Raw genomic sequence first — 8,919 nt, forward strand, 5'->3', positions numbered from 1 at the left:
AACTACAAATAGTTCACAGAATCATCAAGTTCATGGCTGAAAGTAAAGTTGTGTGTCTGGTCCACAGGACACAACACAGAGCTAAAAATCACCGCCTACCAGAACTCTCTACCGATTTTTACGACATAAATACATAGTTTCATCTTTGTAAACACGCGAACGATCTAACGAATGTCCAGATCCGGAAAGTGGGGTAAAGAAGAATTAAAGTAAGACAGTGAAGGGAACAGCCTGTGCCTCAGTATTAGTTGTCCGTAAATGATGACTAACTGAAAACCCTCAGCTGCCGACAGGTGTTGTTGACATACCTCGATGTGCACAGCTGAAAATGTGTGCCTCGACCGGGACTCGAACCCGGGATCTCCTGCTTACATGGCAGACGCTCTATCCATCTGAGCCACCGAGGACACAGATGAATAGCGCGACTGCAGGGACTTATCCCTTGCATGCTTCCCGTGAGACTCACATTCCCAACTGTCCACAATTCTATATATGTAATGTATCTTATAGACATTTGCCCATCTACTCATTACTCGCGCACGCTTTGGCGATTCCAGTAAGAGTTTGGGCAACCTGGGTGGATTCGCACAGACGAAGGTCAATGGCTGGGTAGCCTTTAACTATATATATATGAAGACAGTAACTGTTCTCGAAAGAACAGATACTGTTAATGACCGTGCTGCTTTTCCCCGGAATAAATGATGAGTACCTGAAAACCCTCAGCTGCCGACAGGTGTTGTTGACATACCTCGATGTGAGTCTCAAGGGAAGCATGCAAGGGATAAGTCCCTGCAGTCACGCTATTCATCTGTGTCCTCGGTGGCTCAGATGGATAGAGCGTCTGCCATGTAAGCAGGAGATCCCGGGTTCGAGTCCCGGTCGGGGCACACATTTTCAGCTGTCCACATCGAGGTATGTCAACAACACCTGTCGGCAGCTGAGGGTTTTCAGTTAGTCATCATTTATTCCAGGGAAGAGCTGCACGGTCATTAACAGTATCTGTTCTTTCGAGAACAGTTACTGTCTTCATGTATATAGTTATCGGTAAATCCTCGCAGTTCCAATAGAATGTTCAGACCCCACACTAAAAAACGTAGAAACCCCAGGAAAACTGACCAAGCAACACTGCTAGCAAAAACATGACATCGGTACTTCAATCGTATGTAAACTGCGGAACGCTGCGAATCGGTATTCAGAATGGATTCCATTTACATTCCGAGTAAGATAGGAATATGGCTGCATCCGTTATCTACAGGAAACAATTACAAGTCACGAACAATGGTGACATCATTACTGAGCCTCTTAATCCATGGTGGAGTCCATGGACGAATCGGATGGTAAGGGGCTTGTACTCCCCATATCCAAATTATTTAGGTTCTTTACTTCGACTTCGCGGTAGCACACCCTCTGCATATGGTAAAATGGAGAGATCATGTGTAACATCCAGATCTGGCACGGAGGAGAGTATCTCCGCGCCCTACCCAACTGGATGTGGACATTGTGAATCTGGTTGAATGACTAAACAGGAAGGAAATAGTATAACATTAGAGCTATCAGACAGTTTTTCCTTTTCTGCAGCGTCGTCCGTTAAATTGTTATTAGGGTCCTGTTACAAAGTTTCTTCAAAATAGCAACAGTGGGGGGGGGGGGGGGGGGGAGGGGGAGGAGCTGGAGAAGAAGCACGTAAACAATGTGTGACCTCAGGTATGATCGGCGAGTCCGTCGAGACGCTGTTGGTCACTACAGCATCTCCATGCTCAGGCGGTCCCGAAGGAATGTTTTCGATTGTAGTGCAACCACGGGGTAATATGCCAGAAGTAGTGTGATCCTGTACGGTTCTCCAGTTCTATCAGAAAAGCGAGACTCGGCACGGGGAGAACATTCCTCCGAATGAATCATTCCAGAGGGGTGCGGAAGGGGAGGGAGGATTCATCTGAGTCATCACTATTGTGCGTCCGTCGACACTTGTGTTGAAATACAAGTACAGGTGGTTTGGCGACTACCGTTGCAACGTCACGACGCGACTGTCTGCTGTGGAACAAGGTCTAGTGACGTCTGCTTACGACGTCGTTCATAAGTTGAATTTAAGATACCCACACGACGCGGGCAATTTGATCGGAGGTAGCTACTTTCATTCCAGAGAATGCAGATCAAATGGCTCTGAGCACTATGGGACTCAACTGCTGAGGTCATTAGTCACCTAGAACTTAGAACTAGTTAAACCTAACTAACCTAAGGACATCACAAACATCCATGGCCGAGGCAGGATTCGAACCTGCGACCGTAGCGGTCTTGCGGTTCCAGACTGCAGCGCCTTTAACCGCACGGCCACTTCGGCCGGCTGCAGATAAGTACTTGCTCTATATACGAGTAAGCAATATAAACACAGTATCGCCACACAGCTGTAAATGAGAGCGGTTATTCCGTTTCATACACATTTACATCGAACGAATGCCGCTATAGAACTGCAATCGATGTTGAGAGGACCAGGGTTCTCAACGTATACCGCATATTTTCCAGTATGGGAGCAATACTTTTAAGTAGGTTTTAGCTCCAGGTGGAAGATTAAAAGTCCTAAAATTCATATATTCAGCTTCCGTATTACGAAACAGAACCATAGTAGTAGTTCTATCACGATGGGTGAAGGAAACTTGCTAATAATGAGACGAAATTAACCTTCCTGCTTGAAGTGGAACCAGAAACTTCACAACAAATATATAGGAATTTGAATCAAAGAAAGCCGTGTGAATCTGTTGTGTAGTGAATTGAATATATCAGGTCCCGGCTGAGGTTCGATCCTCCCTCGGGCATAGGTGTGTGTGTTAGTCCTTAGAATAATTTAGGTTAAGTAGTGTATAGCTTAGGGACTGATGACCTTAGCAGTTATGTCCCATAAGATTTCACACACATTTGAACAGTTTTGAATCTTGTCAACAAGCCGGTCGTGAATGTCTAAGGACCCGGGCTGATCATGACGCGTGGACTTGTCAAAACTGAAACTTACAATACCTTTAAATGGATTGTGCTAGGGAAGCATGGTAGACATCATGGCACGGTGTAACGCCACGACCAGAAAAAACTAACAACAAACGCTGCTAGACGATCGACTATGTGACGCAGACAGGCAAACACAGCACCAAAGGAAGCACAGCAAGAGCTTGCGGCCCTACGGTTGAGTTGAATGCAATACACGACGTGCTCGCCTGACCCGTGAAGCAGAATTGGTCAGTTGGCCACGTAGTCATCACATTAAATGATTAACCTCAAAAATCTTTCACACTCTGTGCCTGCACAATACGTTACACACACATCCAGAGAAAAAGACTGACGTGGTGCTATGAAAAACGTCTCACTCATGGCGCCGGAAGGGGTGACGTCACATCAGAGCATGCACAATCGAAAACAGACAGCTGCGTCCCTTCCCTGAGTTGAACGTAGCACAGCTGACCATCACTTCAGCACTTGACAATAGTTTCCAGTTATCACGGAGAGAGTGGTATAAAACACGTTTCCTGTCGTTTTATTTACATGCCAGCGCGCTTTCGATGATATATGGTGCAATGTTACTATCATTCGCGGCTCGAAAGAGAAAAGAAATGACGTAATTTTAACGCGATTTCTGGCTCACATTCGAGGAGAAACGGCGTAACTTTAGTGCGATATTCACAATTTGTTGCAACACTTTAGCACATGAGTACTAGCCACCACTGCTTCCTAGCAAACTCTTCAGACCATTTACGGACGACGCGGCTGCATTCGACCGACCTTTCCTTATAGAAGCTAACAAGAACACTTTCGCACAGCAGTCAGCACATGGCCAGCAGTGCATGGGCATTGTTGAAATCAATAACAAGACAATGTCCCCGCCGGAGAAGCACCAAGATTATCAGTACTCCTCACAGCCTCCGACCTCCGTGTTCTGTGAAGAGGCGTGGATGTCCCACATCTTGTCGTTTAGTGTAGTATCAACTTACTTCAACCAGTTTCGTAGATATTAATAACTGTAGCACGGTAACGGTCGATTAGCTTCGCTGTTTCCGAGGCTCTCATTCCCAGGCGCCCGCTCGTTACAATCTGGACTTTGTTGAAAGTCGCTTATCTCGGTGGGGTTCTGCATTTTCCGTCTGCATCTTCGCTACAATGATAGTTCATTTGTCTCCGCTCCGCTCCGATACTTTTCTTACCACTTCATATGACCACAACGCCGCTAAGTGTCTTTCAACTTCGCGGTGGGCACTGCTCGTAATGTTTTCACTCATCAGCATAAATACTCTATGGTCTGTGTTGTAACGGCGACTGGAACGGTCGCGTGGTTGAAGTGACGTAAAGCGCGGTGGGACCCACGGAGTGGCCCGCGACAACACAATGGGAGAGGACGGACATGACCAATGAAGGACAGAACGACAACAACAAGATCGAAACAACGGAATCACAAGAAAACCTAACAACAACGTCCACTCGTGCACAGAACAAGAAAGTAAATAAGCTGTGTAAGGCGAGGCAATGTGTCCAGAGACGTACGCAAGGTTAGAGTGGCTGGCTCAGTTTTTTTCTTTTTTTCTATTCTTTACTACGATTTCATTCCCCTGCCCCATGTGGGTGGGGGAGGCTGTCAGTGGCACAATCCTCCGCTCTTCAGCCGAGTGACATGACAACTAAAACAAGAATAAAATGTTACTTATATAAGGCGATAAAAAATGGTAAAATAAAACAGAGTGAGGGGAGAAAATGGAGGTAAAAATACACTGTCATGGAGTCGTTCATGGGGGACAATTAAAGAAGTCACCAGAAAGTTAAAAAACACTGTTGGCGATTCTTACAACACAGAGAAAACACTGAATGCGCATGCACAGGTTAAAAGTCGGCCACAATATTAATAACACTCCAGAACAACACACTTAAAACCCACTTGGAGCACACACGATGAAGAATAAAAGTTCCAAGTGGGACCTGCCGAGGGAAAGGTCAGAGAGGAGCGAAAAGGAGGGGAGAGCAAGGGGCAGCAGTGGAGGCTGCGGGCTGAAGAGAGTAGGGGCGTCAGCGGGTACACTAAGTGGCAGGAGACACGTGGGGCAGAAGATGAAGATGGAAGACAAGGCAGGACGGAGTGCAGAGACACTGAATGGGTGCACAAGAGAGGGATGGGGAGTAGGAGGGGGAAGCCGCTCAGGAGAAGGGAGGGGAAGGAGAGGGAGCCCTGAGGAGGAGGCAGGAAGATGTGGTTATAGTTGGTAGGAAGGGTAGATGTCAGGGCGAAGCTCATCATCTGGGAGGGGTAGATGGTGGAAGTTGCGTTGGGAAAGGAGGCAGAGGGCGTGGAGATGGAGGAAGGGTGGGACACAACAGTAAAGGCGAGGCAACGGGCTGGGGGTGGAAAGGAAGGAAGACACGAAGGGGCGAGGGGGATCAATGTGGCGGACAATATATTGTGTGCAGATGTGTTCAAGGAAAAGGAAAAGGTGGGGGAAGGGGATGAGGTCGTAGAGGATGTGCGTGGCGGACAGAAGGCGGATGCGGAAGGCGAGACGGAGTGCATGGCGTTCGAGGATTTGGAGGGCTTTATAGAACCGAGGGGGGGTGGAAATCCAAGCTACGCTGGCATAACAGAGGATGTGGCGGATCAAGGATTTGTAGGTGTCAAGGATGGTGGAAGGATGCAGACCCCGCATCTGGCCGGACAGGAGTTTCACGAGGTGGAGCCGGTTGTGAGCTTTGTTTTGGATCGTAAGGACATGGAGAGTCCAGGTGAGGTGGCGGTCGAGTGTGAAGTCTAGGTATTTGAGGGTAGGAGTGAGGTGGATAGGACGGCCATAAATGGTGAGGTAGAAATCATGGAGATGGAAGGAGTGGGTGGTGCGGCCTATGATGATCGCCTTTGTCTTGGAAGGGGTTGATCGGGGGGAACCACTAGCTGCACCAAGCGGTGAATTGGTCAAGGTCGGATTGGAGGGCTAGCTCAGCGAGAGGCTGACGCTTAAGTACTCTATCGGGGGCGCCGCTATTGGCCGCTGGAACCACATTTTCCACTGTGGCGCCCTCACACTAAATGCGGGCCACGAGGCGCACGCCGCGACAGCTTACGGCGCGATGGTGCAGAGACCTCTAGGGGTCTTCGACATTCATGACGTCTGGCGGGGATTCAAATTCCACAGCGCGCGGTACCAGAGTCTGGAAAATTCAGCTTATGATCTGTCTTCACATTGTTTAATACACACTTTTCTACACAAAAGAGGTATCCAGTGGAGGGACAGTTATCACTTGCTAATGAGCTACAGCACATTGTAAATAATGCTCTAAAATTATGCTGTCTGTCTTTGAATCCGTGCGGGAAATCACACTAAAATTACACCATTACTCTTCAAATGCGAGCGGGAAATTCCACTAAAATAACGCCATTTCTCTTAAAATGCGGGTTGGACTAAAACATGACTTTAACACTCTCTCTGTACTTTTTCTTGTGCTAACTAGAAACCAGTGTCTACTGCTGAAATGATGGTCAGTTATTCTACGATCAGCTCATTGAAGGGATGCAATTGTCATTTTCCGGTGCGTATGCTCTGATACGATGCCATCGCCTCTGGCGCTATGAGTGCTACGTTTCTCACAGCATCACGTCAGTTTTTTTCTTTGAAACTGCTTGCAACGTGTTTTGCAAGCGTAGAGTATGAGGGATTTTAGACGAGCAGTTGTCGTAAAGGGCTGGCCGGAGTGGCCGAGATGTTCTAGGCGCTACAGCCCGGAAGGACGCGACCACTACGGTCGCAGGTTAGAATCCTGCCTCTGGCATGGATGTGTGTGATGTCCTCAGGTTAGTTAGGTTTAAGTAGTTCTAATCTCTAGGGGACTGATGACCTCATCTGTTAAGTCCCATAGTGCTCAGAGCCATTTGAAAAATTTTTTGTCATAAAGGCGCTGTGGTCGATTGGTCAACCACACTGACTAATAATTCTTGGCGTTGATTTGATTCCCGCTGCTACCAACATTATTTACCAATATTTTGGTTTATTCTTCACAATGTAAAAAGACTAATTATATTATTTAAATGTATTTAGAGAGTTCAATTTGTACGTTAAAAATTATTTTTTGAGTTAGTTACAATCATTACTGTAGCAGGTCAAATGAATATTGAGCTCCACATGGGATCACATCGTTACAATACTGAAATGTGTGGGAGGCATGTATAATACGCAGCATTCAGAGAAGGGCAGAGGTTCCATAGAGAAATGTCGTTCAAAAATTTTAGTCTTATATAAACTTTATGTAGTATGTGGTTAATATCCATTTAACTTTAAAATAAGTGAAATAAACTTTGTGTTATATGGGTCAAATGTGGAAGGAGTGCAAATGTCGGCGGTCTGCACTGTGTATATTGTTTGGAAATCAACTTGTTGCATTTAATAACAACAGCTCCTGCTTCTGACAGCAGTAACGCCCACTTGACTCTTCACTCTCATGTTTCCATTCAGTACTGCTCGGTACGCTCTCAGATTTGTTTTACCGGCAGAGGCTGTTGTACGTCAATAGTGGTAACACAGCTGTACGGATACGTTTATTGATGAAGAGTCGGCCTCGTATATGGGTTCGCCGAATGCAGTAGAACAGCACAATTACGTTATACTGATCTGGTTACTCGACGACGGCATACACACAGCAAAAATTCTGCATTTGTACGTAAGTACCTACGAGTGGCGATATGTCTTACATGGTTACCTCGCTCAGCCATAGAAGAAAACCGCGTGATTTCAGTAGTCGGAATCCTGGTTCTGATCTGCATCGCAGAGGCGTCAAGAGAAGGGGAGAGATATGGCTGATGGAGGTGGGGAGGTGACGACTTTCACATTGGGTGATATGTCCAGGGTGGCGTTGGGCAGAATCGTGATGTAATTCAATGCCATTGTCCCATCTGTATCCCATCTTACACCTCTTATGAAGATATGAGCTGTTTTGTTTCGAATGTGTCGCCACTTAGCTGTTTGAGCTAGTGAGCCACGCGAATGCACTACTACAGAGGAAGGCTGTAGGCAGCTCTCCCCCAAAGGTCACTTTTCTGTGTTGCAATGTGGGAAAATGACTGATGTAAAGGCCTTTTAATCGTTTTGGGTAGTGTAGTTGGCTGGGCCATGCAGGATCCTACAGGAACATTATCTGCTTTGCGTGTCAGCAGAGAAAGACACGCCGACAAAACTGCAGTACTGGAAGCAAGGGTGGTGCTGTGTTGTCGTTTGAGATAGGTCCCATTAGAGGAACCACCCATGTGTGCAGGCTCCAAGGAAATGAAATGGTGCCACATAGCGTTCATGATCATCTTACAGTTCCAGTCCCTACGGTGATGGTACGTGATACCGTTGCTTATGTAACACTGTAAGTGGGCTGCTTCTGTGTTGGCAGCGCTATGTAGCGCTTTGCATTGGATCTCTGACTGCGTTTCTTTGTAAGACTCTGTGGCTGGTGGGACTCGTTTTTAGAAGTTAATCGCCAGTAGTGATGGGCATTTGGAAGTTAGTCGCCAGCAGTGATGGAAGTACTTTTGGGCAGCTGGAGGTGAACAGCCAGCAGTGATGGATGTTAGATGTGAGAAGTTAGCATTGATGGAGGGTAGAGGTCTGAAGTGTTAGCGTAGGCTAACGTTCTGTATTTGTTCGACTTGGAAATTGAACATTATTCGTGATTATACACCGTTGTACTACATGTCAATGACGATTTATATTCGTGTTTGAACTGGATGTCACATTATTAAGGTAAAAATACATTATTTGGTTTGCAACAAAATCTTTCCTTTGCTATTAACCATAAGCCTATTAGTAGTTAGTGGCTTTAGTAGTTAGAATCTTTTATTTAGCTGGTAGTATTGACGCTCGCTGTATTGCAGTAGTTCGCGCAATGAAGATTTTTGTGAGGCAAGTGCTTAATGAAATGTAT

The 8,919-nt window shown here is 46.4% G+C and overlaps 2 non-coding genes across 2 annotated transcripts; one reads left to right on the top strand and one right to left on the bottom strand.

The window, feature by feature from the left end:
- Nucleotides 1–333: 333 nt before the first annotated feature.
- Trnat-ugu (transfer RNA threonine (anticodon UGU)) lies at nucleotides 334–407 on the bottom strand. The gene has a single exon. It is a non-coding gene; the product is annotated as a tRNA-Thr (tRNA).
- Nucleotides 408–813: 406 nt separating this feature from the next.
- On the top strand, nucleotides 814–887 carry Trnat-ugu (transfer RNA threonine (anticodon UGU)). Its single transcript has one exon. It is a non-coding gene; the product is annotated as a tRNA-Thr (tRNA).
- Nucleotides 888–8,919: the final 8,032 nt, after the last annotated feature.

This window comes from Schistocerca serialis, chromosome 8, assembly GCF_023864345.2.
Source record: "Schistocerca serialis cubense isolate TAMUIC-IGC-003099 chromosome 8, iqSchSeri2.2, whole genome shotgun sequence".
Taxonomy (NCBI): Eukaryota; Metazoa; Arthropoda; class Insecta; order Orthoptera; family Acrididae; genus Schistocerca; species Schistocerca serialis.